At 41.8% G+C, this 12,587-nt stretch overlaps 1 protein-coding gene across 1 annotated transcript in view; it reads left to right on the top strand.

Annotated features, from left to right (window-relative positions):
• Window positions 1-12,587, top strand: part of neo1a (neogenin 1a) — a 145,532-nt gene that overhangs the window by 103,173 nt on the left and 29,772 nt on the right. The gene's annotated exons all lie outside the window — the stretch shown is intronic.

The following is a 12,587-nucleotide window of genomic DNA, read 5'->3' as shown; positions in this document are numbered from 1 at the left end:
ACATCTGTGAAGGTGTGAGGAGTGAGTGTGAGTGTGTAGTGAACAGTGAAATGAAACCACTGGGATCTTGTTAAACCCGAGGTGACTCCGAAGGGGAACAGCATTATATCTGGGGCAAACAATGCTTGTTTTGCACACAGTCCATTCCACATTTAGTGTTATGGGACTTTAGGAAAGCTGCTCGACACAATGCCTGCGCTTTGCTGCAGCATCCTTAGACATGTAAAGGCCGTCTTTTAGCTGGGAGCTTTACTTAAACATGAACTAATAAGCTGGTAAAGTGAGAGCGCCTGGATAGCTGCAGCACAGTCTTTCTTCTTGTGCATTTCCATTTAAAGCCAAAGAAGAGGTTTGAACGCTAATTCCCAGAGTGGAGCTGCTGAGTGCAAAGTACAACAAAAGTATACACCAAGGACAGTTGGCTAGGGGCGCCAAAAGAAGTGCCTGGAAATAGAAGAAAATGTGGAAATGCATTTTAACATCCTAGTTCTTGAGGTAATTTTGTTTCATTACCTCTGATCATTAGAGAAAATGTAATACAACTTAGATTTGAGATCATTTGCACAGTCATAATAATCACAGTCTAACCCACGGGGCGAGTAAAACCCTCTCCATAAAACAACAAGAGATTCGAGATGATAAACAAGACACCATTTTACTGAAAAGCATCATCTAGATAAAACAACAAGGTGGGAAATCGAGGAACAGTAAAGGGAATAAAACAATCCTAACACAGCAGATATCAGAGGGTTTTGTGTATATTCTGTCCATTACAATCACTACTTTACGGTTGACTCAGACTCTCCCTTTTTGTTGAGGAAGATGGCAAAATGTAATCAAGCGTGAACTCCCCCCTCGCTTGAAGCAGGTGGCTAATGGATTAGCATAGCAGTGTCCAACTGGTGGCCCCCCAGTTGTGTCAGTCCCCTCTGATTGGAGGATGTGAAGTCAGAAATAATGATGACCTGAAGCTCATTGTGTGCTTGTGTTTGACACTATTGATGAGGGTTTGTGCACTTTACATAGCCCAGAGTCTTTTCTTTTTTTCTTTGAATTGATGATAAATGGGATGAATTACTGAGGCAGCTGGCCTTGTACACAGGGTCTGCCCTAAGTGGGGCTTTGAAGAAATTAATCTCTGTTTAATCCATAAATATCACAGAGAATCTTTTCTTACTTTCTTCCTTGTGTGTGTACCTCTGTCTTGGTCACAGTAATCCTAAGCCAAACACTCTTACCACCAGAAAGTTTTCCAGTTTCTTGTTTATTTATCGGTTTATTATCCGGTCATCATCTGAGTCTCTGATGATGGATATAGAAAATAACTGAAGTCGCAGTGATGCTGTTTATTCTTCCTCTAAATTATTGACGTTTTGAGCTTGTATAGACACATCCACTGCAGCACTCTCCACAAATGCTCGCTTCACTGTGTCAAAGTAATTTCCTCTCTCAAAGGTGCAACGGGGAATCAATGAGAACATGTTTGAAATCAGCTCATTTTCTACAGCTATTAGTGTTTTGCGGGTATGGCTCTGTGATGTGAGATTGAAATGAATCTCTTTAAGTTCTATTAGAGTTGTATCTCCCTCCTTAGAGTCTCTCCTCTGTTGTATTCTCCTCTCGTTCCTCCTGTGCTGCCGAGTATGGACACGTACAATCCTACAGCCATCTGCCACCTTTCTCGCCACTTCCTCTCTCCTTGTCTTTCACAGCCACCTGCTCTCTGTAATAATCCAACACACTGGGCTTTGTGTTAATTGTGCTGCCTTGAATATTCCCCCCTATATGGCTGCCCCCTCACAGCTGGGCATCTTTGTCCACTTCCTAACTCACTCTTACACAAACACCCCTCCTGTCCTTTGCTGCCCCTGTGTGTGTTTCGCTTCAGTCAGGTATCAAGCGCACACCTGCCAGACTTGAATCATCCTGAAACAGGGCCAGGAAAACACCCTGTCTGTCTGACGGCTGCCTTGCAGTCGGGGGAGATAAGCCAGGGACTTGCCACAGGGATAAAGTTGTCTTCATCCAACAGGGAAATCAATGGGGGTGAACTGCATTTAAACACCCAGCGGCTGCAAGTTGGCTAATATTCATTAGTGCTCATAATCTTTGCATCTCAATGCTGCCAGCTGCAGTTAAATGTGGCTCCACTGATGATTCCCACCTGTGGGTGTTTGGAATGGAAAAAGGTCAGCTGTCAGGTGTTAGCATGTGTACAATATCTAGACAGTTATTTATAGTGATATGTGCTTTGTATCAATACTCTTGGCCTTGAACTCCAGTCGATGACAATGGCTTAGTACATGGACAAACTGCTGCAGAAGACAAAAGAAAGCTTGCTTATTTAATTTCTTGCTTCAGCAATCTTAAAACCTTGAAAAACTGTTTTTTTGGTGGAGTGGAGGTCAGAAATAGGGCCGTAGATTGCAGTCTTGAACAATTTTCCTAGACATTCCACAGCCATGTGCAACATGGGTCAACTAGTTGCAAACAGATGTGGGTAAATAGGAGCACAAATACCAAAAGTGGACCTCAAGGGGACCTAATTATGCAGTGCAGTGCAGTGCCTCTTAATGTCCCTTGTAAAACTGCTATATTCAGCCTTGTCGTCTTTTGGAAGTGCTGGAAATGTGTGTAGTTGTGCTACTTAGTTTCTGTTGTAAGTCAGCGATACTGGTATGACTTTTCCCACTGACGAATGCAAAATAATTTCTCACATATAATAACTTTATGGCGGGTTTGTTTTCTTTTTTTCAGAAACAAAAGACACTTAAACTTAAGTTCATTATGTTAAATCCAGCCCACATGTGCAGTGGTTGGACTCAATAAAGACTTTTGATCAGGACATGTTCTCACTGACAAGTTTGATTGAACATATTCATACTTTATATTAGGTTTTATCAAATTCCCTCTAGAATGGCCCGTCCTTTCCTCACTAAACTATAAATACAACCACTAATGACCATCATGATAAGTCCCTGCTGGCAGTTTAGATATTTGCTGTCCACATGTACACCTTATTGTCAGAATGATCATGAGGGAGGATAGTCAGCTGCAGAGGATATGCTATTTAAGGGATTATCGTCACATGTCATCTATAGACAGAGTGGAGCAACAATTTGCGGCCTTTTTCCAGGCACATGATTATGTGACGCGTTTATGCATGATACTGCAGTAGGCGCCAATTACAGCTTGGAGAGGAAATGGGTCACGTTTTCCAACTTTGAAGTTGTACACGCCTAGACAAAGCACTTGTTTATATGATTGCCATCTTTCCATATACAGTACAAAGACTGAGATTGTGTTTGAAGTTTGATAAGGTGGCACACTAAATGTATGCACACGTTTTGCAGTGAGATTACTTTTTGTGTAGTGCTTTAAGATGCAGAGCCGAAACAAATATTTAGTTTGTGGATATGAATTTCTAAACGTAGCATTTGAAGTTTTAGAAACAGACAGACTTAGGAGAAAAGAAAAGAAGCTGCATGTTTTTCAGCATTATGTATTCTCATTTTAACAATCACAAACCCAAGGCCACATACCAGCCTGGGAACTCTTACTGGATGCCCACTTGTCAAAAACGACAAGTTTCAAATTCAAGCACCTAAAAGGTTTAATATGAAAAATGCGGGCATACATGCATTTAACATTGGCAAACAAAAGAGAAGTGGATGCACTCACTTTTGAGTGTGTAATTTTTGCATAAATTCAAGAGATGCACTTACATTTGCATGCGAATACTTATTTTTGCTCCTTCCATATGCTGTGTTGGCTTCAATATGGAAATGCTCCTCTGTCTGACTTTGTCTGTCTCTCCATCTCTTCCTCTCTTCTCCTCTCCCATTCCCACTGCTCACATGAATAATGCTTTGACATTTTGCCTCCTAGTGCCCAAGCCAAGTACTTCACTAGTAAGCCTGAAAGCTTGTTTGGATGTACAAGTTCTGAGGTCTCGCGCTGTTTTTAGCCACAACTGTTGCAAGATAATTTCACTGAGATGAATGAAAGGGACACATTTCACTAAATACTTGGCCAACTTCGGGTAAGAGAAAACGCAATTTAAAAACAGCAGTCGGTGCTTGATGCGGTGCAACTCGGCTACATACATTTTAGCTTCTTTTTCCTGTAGGCTAGTGTTCCTAGCTAATATTCATGTTGTTTTATGACGAAAGGAAGATGACACACTATTTCTGATGCAAATGCTTTTATTCAAGCTTTTGTTGACTCCAAAGCTCCAACAGGCAAGCAGTCCTTCTTGATCCCTCCCTCTCTTTCATCTCTTTCCCTTACTTTCTGCTTCTCTCTTTCTACCTCTATCCTTCCTCCTCTCCCTTCATCTCCCCCTTTATTCAGCCATGCTGCTATTAGTTTTCCCTCCCGCCTCTTAGTCCTGTGGCAGCAAACAGAAGAGTCCTCCCCTCCCCTCCCATCAGAAGTACCAGACCCCCACTGAGAGATGGAGATGCCTCATCACTGTCTGAGTACTCACCATGTCTCCTGGTTTTCCTCTCCATCACTCTGTGTATTTATGAGTGCAGGCATCAGGAGTGCTGGCATGATAAACTGACATGTGTGATGTCCCCAAAGCTGTAGCTTGACAAAATGACAGGCACAGGGAGATACTGGAAGGGAAATTTAGAGAGTTGCGTATACCGTAACCTCATTAGCAAATCAATTAATTACAGCAGACTTGAGCACCAGACTTCCCTGTGAAATGACACAGCAACCAAGAGTCTCCTGCTGTATTTGCAGGTGACAAAAACACAAATGACAAAAATACAGATTAATAGGCCAAAGATATGGCAGCTGGCTGACTATAAACTGAACACAACCCGGCCAAAGAAAGCTGTTATGGACAGACCTGGTTTCCAGAAGTGATTCTGCTCATACTGTGAACAACAAAGAAGAGACAAAGCTCCAAACTCTTCCACCTTGTGTTTAAAATGTTGTACTAACTTTAGAGAGATGAATTGTCCAAACAAGAACTGATATCTGCAGCAAATTTGTAACACAGACAGACACTTAATTATTGAAACTGTATTCAAGCAGTAATTATTTCCACACAGACTACTGATGCGAGACACGAACCCAGCAGCCTAGATCCATTGTTGTGGCTGTGTGCAGACATGCAAGCAGGAAGGATTTTATGTACAAATATATCTTGATGGTGAAGCTTTATTGTTGTCCTCTTCTAATATAAATCAAGAAGTACTTGAACTGATATTGGATTTAAAGTGAAGAGAAAGATAAAGAGAGATACTTAAAAGGAGGTCTCTGCTGTCCCTGCACTGCTGTCAGCGTGGTATACTGCAGTAGCAGCTCTAGCTGGTGTTGAGGAAAGAAATTCACTTTATTATGAATCCATGTAATATAAAATGTAACTAGATCATGATTAAACAACAAAGAAACAGGCTGAGTTTTAGTCAAGTTCCAGTAGGCGGAGCAGTAAAAAAAAGAAATCCCCTAACACATTTGTAGCAGACAAGCCACAGACGGGGGATCCTTCCGCTACATCGGAGCGCCACCCTTATTCCCTGTTCAAATCAAGAAGTGAGAATAGGCTGCTAAAAGACCCTTCCCTCCAGCCAGACTCTACCAGTACTGAATAAAAGCTCAGGCCCACTTCAGGGAATACTGTGTGCTCCATCATCTGCTAGCAGGGTCATGGCCAGGCCAGCAGGAGTGGATGTGTAACGCTGTGAGCATGTGAATGTGTCAGCACAGTGCCGGGCCGCACACCATGTTTTCTGTTGGCACGGTCCGCATCGTAACTTTACCTTCAACAGCAGGCGTCAGTGTGAATATGTGACAGTTAAACAACATCTCATGTACTGCTGGGAAACACGTGCATGCACACATATGGTCACACTTATTTTACTGTATGGGGGCTGCCTGCGTGAGGTCACAGGGACACAAATTAATGTAATTCTGCTTGCCTTGTTTGTCTTTGTGCTGCATCGTTGTCATACTCTACATGTACATTAGTGATTGCACACATACATACAGTAGCGGATAGATAAAATGCCTGACAGGAATACGTGACAGCATAATGCAGTTCATCCTACTACTTTCATGAACTTTGTAATGTTCAATCTGTTAGAGAGGTGTCGATTTAATCTTTCAGGCTACAGTTTGGGGTGTTGTTTATTTTCAAAATTGCAATTTCCAAAAGTCAACATTATATCATAATGAACATCCCATTGGAGTGACGCAGCAGAAACAGAGATAAGAAGCCTACAAGGGGAGAGGAGTGTGTTGTTGGCACTAAGCACAGGATAATTAAGTGCAACTGGGGGACAAAATTGCCTCCAAAAAAGTAGTTGAATCCTTTTCCATTAAAAAAAACATCGATAAAACCAAATTTACCTGTTCTCCAACAGCAAAGTTTTACATTCACCACATGTAGCTGCGGGTGCTATTATACACTGCGGGTGCTATTATGATAAGTACCTTATCTTAACTTACAGTGTTGCGTATCATTTGCTATTGGTGGGTTATGGTTGATTAAACAAATATGATAATATTGTTGTTTTATTTCAAACATTTGTAGTTAAAATAAATGTTTATGATCATGAAAAGGCAATATGAAAACAAATTTTTTTTTTTGGGGGGGGGGGCATTTGATGGAGAATATTAATTATATGTAAATGTGAATATATTACACTAAATTCTGCCTCATAGCAAAATATATTGAAATTCAAATTTGGGGATAAAGCCCTAAAATGTTCACACAGTGTCTTAACTGAAATGCACACACAAAATCTCTTCAGCGTGCACACACACACACAGACACACACACACACACCATGTTAGTGATAGTGATTAGTGAATGTGTTGTCCCACTGGAGGCTGTAAGAAGCTGATCAGAGGGATTGTAGCTTAAATTGATTGCGAAGAGCTGAAATCAGCCTTCACCAAATTGCTGTTTGTACGGGCGCTGATGGCAAAAGTAAGTGTTTGTGTTGTGGCTCTTTTTCTCAGGGATTGTGTGTGTGTGTGTGTGTGTGTTGTTTATAAGCTGAGGTTCTCACAGCATGGGCTGAACTTTTCTATGGGTTGTATTTACTCAACCGTGGTGAAAGGCTTTGCCTCATTTATAAATGGTCTGTCGCCTAAGTGCTAACTGCAAAATGTTATGGGTGCTTGTTTTGCTCTTGTTTTGAACAGAAAAGCACAGAAAGGATTAAAATAGCCTGCAGTACCTGCGTCAGTGCTGTTTTTTTGAAGGTCAGTCTTGTTATCAACACCCGTTTTAGGCCTGACTGCGTATGTACGTGTGAGAGATCTGCTTTTTCCTGAATGTCTGTTTTACACACCTCACTAACACGTGCCCTTATTTACGATATTGCTCCATTTACCTCCAACACACACTCATTCAGGATGCCGATCTGATGTTTTTGGATGAGGACAGTCCTCTGGGTGCAGTAATTGGAAGTACCACATGGCACAAAAACATCATTTTCCCTTCACACCCTTCCCTTAGCTGCAGGCAGCTGACCCCTGCGAGCGGCACCACCAAAGCTGGAGCTTTTATTTCTCCTGTTAGCACCCACCCACCCACTGAGCCTCCCAGTTTCCATAAGCTAAAAGTAGAATAGTGAGTAACATCACAGTGGGTTGTGTGCACCCTGCTGCCTTCTAGCATAGCGATAGCCACTTCTCAGTGGGTCTAACCCAGGGAGGCCGCTTCATTGGTGGGAGTCTGATTAGCTGGACTGTTTGTTAGCGAGTCTCCCAAGGGGGATGCAGCTGCTCCCACTTCTGCAAACATCCTATTTGACCTTTTCAGCCCTTTCCTGGTTGTTCAGCTCCACTCACTTTATACATAAAATGTTGCAAGTGCATGTGTACACACAGTGTTACAGAGAGCTCTCTCTGAAATCAATTACTTCATTCCAGGCTTGCTCTGTTCCCCTGGAATGGTTGAACTGTATTCTTGTACCTCCAAGGTAATAAGACACAAAGGCAGGCAGTGCAGAAAGAAAAGCTTGTTTCCAGTCCTGGGCATTGGTGGTGAAATGCTCTGGAGATGTGCAGCATCACTGGCTGTTTTGATCTGCATGAAAGGCGAGCCCAGGAGGCCTCACTTTCCTCTCCCAGCCAGCATGTGGAGCACGTGATGCATATGATGCAGATTTGTCAAAGTGGGAAGGGAGTTGGAGGGGAGAGGGGTTTACATTGTATACCATAGTCGCACATCTTCATTTGCATGCCGAGTCTGGGCGAGCAGCTGTTGGCCTCACGATCGTGCATGTTTCTGCGAGTGTGCGTGTGTGTGTGTGTGTGTTGTAGCAAGGCGTTCAGGGGAACAAAGCAATCACACCCAAATTAACTCACCAGTGGCTCACAGATCAAGGGGGTACATGTGTTTGATGGTGAAGAGACGCTGTATGTACACACAGTCGATGATTAATTATTGATGAACCCGACCCCATTCAATTACTGTCGTCATTTCCACATAGGGGCGTTTGTTTTCCCCTACGTGTTGAGATCTGTGGATCCTCTGGGGGTTTTTTTTCGTCTCAGTAGAATGTATATGGCATTTTACGTATTCCCACACTTTAAATACCCTTGCATAGTGTTTATTTTGAGGACCCAGAGCAGGGATTGCCACTTTTATTTTTTATGAAAACCAAATTACCAGAAAGTGAATTGCCGGAGGGCCAAGAGTGGATGCAAACGCAGACATACCATCATCCCGTCCAAAACATACCCCATACAAAGGCTGTCTAGTTGTTTATTTAGGCCCACAGGGAATTTGAGAATGTTGATTTTGGATGTGAACAACAAGATAAATGTAGAATTGAACAAACTGTGCGATTTAAGAGGAAATCTCTGTAGGGTTTCAAAGGGACAACATGCACAGGCTTTCAGAGGTTTTAGCCGCCTGATAAAGAGACCATCCTTGGAAGTACAAACACCCCCTCCTACTAAAGCATTTGCTGCTTCCCCACATGGCATCCAGGAGTCCCATGGATCTATCAGATGGGTCCTCTCACATCCCACTTTGTCTCCACCGCCACAGGAGTGTTGAGGGAGTGTGGAAACATAAATACATCTGTGACCCACTCAAACCCTTTATACCAACATTTATGGTCTGTGCTTATTGTGGCAGAGAAAAGCTGTGTTATTCTTTTTTTTTTTTTTTTTTTTAATGTTTTGTCAGAATATTGACCCACACACCTTCTGCATTGTGAAGCATGCAGCAGCGATAGTATTAGCTGGCAGTAACCTCAAAAGCTTGAAGTCTCATTTTTTCGATATTCTGTACATGACCATACAGAGTGCTCACCTCTCAGAGTTATTTCTCTTTATTTGGCTGCGTTTGACGCCATCAGCATCTTCAACGCCTAAAGATTGTTCCAGAAAAATATTTCAATCACTCAAGACTTAATGAGGAGAACTTTCTTTCATTTTTGGGATTGCCATGTAATTTTTTTTAAATTAATAAAAGCTTCTTTCTCTCCTGGGGAACGTGCCATATTTCAGACATTTTTCGATCGTAGTAGTTAACATGCCCTAGAAAATGAGAGGGAGGAACGTTGGAGATGCTGTTTGACATTTTTGGAGAATCAGTTTGAGACACAAAGACTTTTTTTATTTTCGGATTATGTCAGTGAGTTGGAACATCTCGTCAGTTTAAGCCTTTGTGAGGTTCGAGCTGCACTTTAATCTTGACTGTCTCTGATTATCACAGCGAAAGGGAGCGTGTGCAGTTAGTGATGTGCTCCACCAATCTGATACTGTATCTCTGTCAGTTTCCCCTCATCCAGCGATGAGGTGAACACAAGACAAGGTGCATTTTTATCCTCTGTTGATGAACGTCTTGCATTTCTATTGTTTTATATAATTGCTTTTCATTTTTTGTTGTATTGCTTGTACAGCACAAAAATTGTGTTAAAAACTGAGTTTATTATTGTTGTCGACAAGGTACTCGAGAGGAAACGAGGCGAGTAAAAAAGAACCGTGCTTGGTCAGCCTTTTTTTTTGTTGCACTCCCCCATTTCTCTCTTAACCTCTCACTTTGTCTTCACTTGAAACATTTGTCTTCTCTTTCTGACTTGGTTTCCTTTGCCGGCGCGTTAAAGAGCTGCTCAAATGTCATGAGCTGTCAGGCTTGCTCATCTTTCCAGTCTCATCTTGAAAGAGAGCGAGGGGAACAAGATTGGAGGGAGGAAAAAAAGCAGCCACAGTTGTCAGCAGTTGCTCAAAGGACAGTTTTCCAACACATTTCCTTGCGAACCTATGAGAGCAATTTAAGTGTTGTGGTGTTGCTTACAAGACCTTTCTTACAGACCCTCTGTAATCACCTTCATGCACTTCAAACACAAGCCCAGATATGCGCTGTTCAGTCATACATTTTCTCATGATGTTACTATTGCATGTTCGTAGAAACACGACAAAGCCTGCCAGTTTTAATTGACAGTCTGCTTTGTGTTGGCTTTTGAAGGCCCTGGACTATGCTTTTTAAATGTACTGTTCATTCTTGTTCTGTTCATTCTGTGTCAGATAAAAGTAGTGACTCAGTAATGGACCATTAGCATTGTGCTGGATCTGTCTCTTGTGCAGTCATCATTACCGAACTACATTAGACATGGAAACTAGTCCTGAGAAAATCCATTTTGCAAGAGGCTGGCGTGGCCTGCTGAAAAGGCTATCTGTAGTTACAGTGCTGTGGGTGCTTCTGGCAGATCTCTGCATTCAGTAGATTTATGCTCTCTTGGTGGAGGTACATAGTCTGAGCCAGTGAGGTAGGCTGTCTTATCTGTGTACTCAGACCAGATGATGAAAAGCTACTTGGCGTAACTTTACAGCTACACTCACAGAGGAACACGGCAAAAGGATTATGGAGTTAGAAACAGAAGATAAAAGTTGAAGTTATGAGGCTTTAATCAGAACTTTAAGGCTACTCCCAATTATTTTAATTTCAGAATCGGCGTTTACTTACATTGAATATTAAGATGAATGCTTTGCTGTGCATGTCTTTGTCTTGATTGTTTTGCGTGTTTGTTACCCAGATTTATTATAGAGATCTAGAGTAACCTTCCTCGTTACGCCTTAATGCCAGCCATTCATTACCTCTGGCACAGAGACTAATGACACTATTAATCAGCTATGAATAGAGCTTGGCAGCGGCAGTGGGATGCTGACACCTCCTTACTGTAACAATTCTAGGCATGCATGTACAAGACAGATTGTCAGAAGGACACTGAAAACTGCCCAGCATGTCAATTACCTACAGCAGACAAGGTGTCTGAAGATGGAAACTACATCTAATGGTTTTATTTCCCCTCCTTTGGATATCCCACAATGCATTTCTCACCAGGCTTTACCGTAATGTCTTTGTCTGACCTGACACTGATTTCAGGATTATTTTTACTATGTGTGGTATTCCTTAATGTATTTTCTCCAAAAAGGAGGGACATCCAACCTCATACCTACAGACCTGCTTTCATAGAATGCTATTTATTTTTGCTGAATTTGCCTGCAGCCCTATGCAACCTGAATTTTAAAGGGGCAATCTCTGATTATCTGTAGATTTTATCTCCTCATTTTACGTTTCAGCTGGATTGTACTGATACTTATCTGCCTAATGAATATTGGAAAATGTGTTAAAAATGATTAATTCTGTCGGTGCTGTCAGGTTGTGAAGTTCTGTTACAGTAGCTGTGCAGTAGTAAAGAAGCAGAAGACACTCACAAGTCTTTTGTCCATTTTCAGAGCTTTTCATCGTGGTTTCTCTCTCTCTCTCTCTCTGTCCTCTGATATATACATACAGTATATATGAGCCTCCACGATGGCCTTTATAGATTAGAGACTTTGTACATGAAGGTCTGAACGCAGCCTCATGGGTAGCGCTCTCTCCCTCTCTGTGCAACCGCTACCACAAACTCTACCAGTCGAATGCCTTTGGTTAAAGATCTAACGGTTAGGGTTGGTTAGTTAGTTGGTTGGGGTTTGGGTCTCTTAATCCAAGCTAAAGAAGCTGGATTTCTCTAAATAGTTTGACCGATAGTTATAAATCTCTATTTCTTGTCTTGATCTCCCCCTTGTCTTTTTCTGGCTGTAAACTGTTCCTGATTATTAGATTTAGTATTTCTGTCTTTGTCTTTTTTTGTACTGTTACATCTAATGTAGGTCTTTATGTATTTATAATGTCTGGACCTTTGTCTCCATTGCCAGTATGAATACTAGTCTGGAACAGTATTTGCTGTGTATTCTCAATGCATATAATCCACCATGTTCCTTGGATTTTGTTCTCTTGTGTGTTCACATTTTAGTGCTTCCTCATCAACAAACAGGCTTCACTTTGTCAATCCTATGAGCCTGCTTATGGTTATGTTGTGATAACCCCATCACCAGTGTGTGTGTATATGTGTGTGTGTGTATGTGTGTGTCGCTTTATAAATGAGGATAATTGTTCAGCATCTGGTAATTTACGCTGCAGTCAGAAAGTATTAGGAGGATGATATGTTTTCCTTTGTTTTTGGCACAATTTCAGCAAACTGGATTTTAACTGTGGCTTTGAGGTTGAAGTGCTGACTTCTAAGTCTTAAAGGTTGTTTGAGGTTGTTGACATCCCTATT

The sequence above is a fragment of the Enoplosus armatus genome, chromosome 1 (genome assembly GCF_043641665.1).
Source record: "Enoplosus armatus isolate fEnoArm2 chromosome 1, fEnoArm2.hap1, whole genome shotgun sequence".
Taxonomy (NCBI): Eukaryota; Metazoa; Chordata; class Actinopteri; order Centrarchiformes; family Enoplosidae; genus Enoplosus; species Enoplosus armatus.
This window is presented reverse-complemented; position numbering and strand designations above follow the sequence as displayed.